The 3,022-nt window shown below is 43.2% G+C and overlaps 1 pseudogene; it reads right to left on the minus strand.

Annotated features, from left to right (window-relative positions):
* Nucleotides 1-295: 295 nt before the first annotated feature.
* On the minus strand, nt 296-1,632 carry LOC108336789 (cytochrome P450 76T24-like; annotated as a pseudogene).
* Nucleotides 1,633-3,022: the final 1,390 nt, after the last annotated feature.

The following is a 3,022-nucleotide window of genomic DNA, read 5'->3' on the forward strand; positions in this document are numbered from 1 at the left end:
TACAGCGAGCAGTTGTCATAGCTTATTTTTATATCAGTAGTACTCACAAGTGCTAAAAATGCTGTTATGAATCTTACTATCAACTTTCTCATCAAAGATTTGCGACTATCCTACGTTAACCTTGTGTTTTTTGTGACGATAGGACACATAACTACGAAGGGAAATAAGGTGAAAAAAGAGATCATCCTAGAATTTCAAAAATTTTATTTAGGCAAAAGTAACAAGGTTTTACTACTCATTCACTTATTTTAATTCATCTGCATGCTAAAGAGGGTTTCAAGAGTATTTTCACTACACAAATAATCTTCCTAGATATTATGCTTGGATTGGAATGACTAGGGCTTCCAATTTATAGTTGCATAGAAGAGAGGCCAATACAATATGCACAGTTCTGGAAGCCAATGGCAATCCAGGACAGATCCTTCTTGCTGCTCCAAAGGGTATTAGTTCAAAATCTTGACCCTTAAAATCAAGGTCACTTTCCAAGAATCTTTCAGGTCTGAATTCATCTGGGTTTGTCCAAATACTTGTATCTCTTCCCATGGCCCATACATTAACCAGAATTTGGGAACTTTTAGGTACCATGAAGTCACATAGTTCAACATCAACTTCTGGCTTGTGTGGCACTAACATTGGGACAGGTGGATGCAAGCGGAAACTTTCCTTCACCACTGCTTGTAGGTAAGGAAGCTTTGAGATATGTGATTCTTCTAGTTGCTCACCTTTGACAAGGACTTGGTGTAGCTCTTCCCTCACTTTTTCTAGCTTTTCTGGGTTACGTAGCAACTCAGCCATCGCCCATTCTATCGAGCCTGATGTTGTGTCTATTCCAGCAACAAATAAATCCTGACATATGTGGCCAATTAGTAAAATAATATACATCACATAAAAATTTTACACACGCACACTCACCAGAAACAAATGCAGAACATGAGTGCGAGTCACTTGTGAATTGTCTTCAAGCATGAGTTCCAACACAGAATCCAACACGTCCTTGCATGCCTTGGCTTCATTTTCTAATGCCCTTAAACGCAATCTTTCTTCTATTAGTCCATCAAAAAACGCAATTAACTTTCCAAAGTAACCATTCATTCTTCTCCAAGCACCCTGTGGATCAAGCATGCGAAAGATTGGAAAAAAGTCAACAACATTAGGCCTTCCAGCTTCTTCCATGATGCCCCAAATGATGTCCTTGAACTCTTGAGACTTGTCAGAAGCGTAGTGAGCTAAATCCATTGAGAAGAAAGTGTTTGATATGGAATTAAGCTCAGTTGTGAAGGAAGCCTCACCAATATCCAAGGCTTCACCTACATCTTTCCTTGACATAATCCATCAATTCTTGCACCTTCCTCTGTCGACAAACTTGCGTGGAATCAAGCTGCTGAGAAGAGAACACTTTGGTGGCACAAGCTCTCCTAAGGGTCCTCCACAGTGCTGAAGGTGGCATCCACACCACTGAAAGTATGTGATGATCAAGAGCTCGAAGAGTATCTGGGATTGTCCTGTTGGAAAAGATTTGATCATGTTTTTGCAGTACTTCTTTGGCAACATGTGGAGATGAAATGACGATGGTGGTAGTGCTACCAAGCTTGAGACTCATAATAGGACCATAAATTTGAGAAAGTTTGGCAAGTGCTTTGATACAACTGGGAACATTAGGCCCAAAAGAATGACCCGAACTGCAGGGTGGTCAAGTTTTATCCATTCTTAGAATGATTCATTGTCATACACATTTCTTAAAGTATTCTAGAAGGAGTTTGTTTTATTTCTATTAGGCCTGTGTGCCACGTAGCTAAAGGAATCTTATCTCTATCTTTCCTTTAATTGTAGCACTTTGGATTGAATGAAAGAGAGGAAAATTTATATTCTCTTCTTCCTTATTATCTTTCCTAAGGAGGCTGCACTGACCTCGAATCCAGTGCCTAATTCTCCCACCCTTAACAATTGGTGCTCTCGTTGTCCTTTTTCCATGGCTGACGGTACACGTTTAAAAAATCTCTCTGACAAACTAGATGAGGTGCTCACACAAATGTCCCTTTTCTCCACACAAATGACAGACATCCATACTCGTGTCTCCCACCTCGAAGCTCACCCTCTCACCCCTCCTTCTTCACCGCACCGTTTCCATTCCAGTGCCACCTCCTCTTCTCAACGCCATTTTCTAAAACTTGATGTGCCTCGTTTTGATGGCACCGACCCACTCCGATGGATCTTCAAAATCACACAGTTCTTCGACTATCACAATACTCCTGAAGAAGAACGCATTACCGTCGCTTCGTTTTACTTAGACGGCGCTGCCTTGGCCTGGTTCCAGTGGATGGATCGTAATGGCCAGCTCCATTCATGGCCACAACTGCTGCAAGCTCTGGAAACGCGATTCACTCCTACGGCATTCGACGATCCAAGGGGCAAACTCTTCAAGCTAGCCCAAACCACAACTGTCTCAGATTTCCTCACTGAATTTGAATCGATTGCTAACCGTGTGGCTGGGTTACCCCCTTCGTTTCTTCTCAGTTGTTTCATCTCCGGTCTCAAGCCAGAAATCCGCCGTGAGGTGGTGGCCCAACAACCCCCAACACTATCTCATGCGGTGGGATTAGCTAGGTTGCAAGAAGAAAAAATTTGGGATCTCAACCGTGTTCCGAAACCCAAATCCGTGTCTCCTTGGCCTCCTCCCTCTATTAACCGCACTATTACGTCACAGACCCACTCACAAACCACAAAACATCTTCCCCCACTCCTAACCTCTCCTATCAAAAAATCCCTTCCGCCACTTCTACCCCCTCCTCCGCCCAAAACCCGTTACCGACAACTCACTGAAGCCGAGATGGCGGACCGCCGTGAGAAGGGTCTCTATTTTAACTGTGACCAAAAATATTCCCGTTCCCACCGCTGTCCAGCTCGTTTTCTTTTTTTTATTGCAGAGGAAGCTGACTCTGTTGGGGAAGGTGACTCAGAAATGCCCACTTTAGATGGCGTGTTGGAGCCAATGGGTGATAGCCCAAATCAGTCAGCCCAAATC

The sequence above is a fragment of the Vigna angularis genome, chromosome 9 (assembly GCF_016808095.1).
Source record: "Vigna angularis cultivar LongXiaoDou No.4 chromosome 9, ASM1680809v1, whole genome shotgun sequence".
NCBI lineage: Eukaryota > Viridiplantae > Streptophyta > Magnoliopsida > Fabales > Fabaceae > Vigna > Vigna angularis.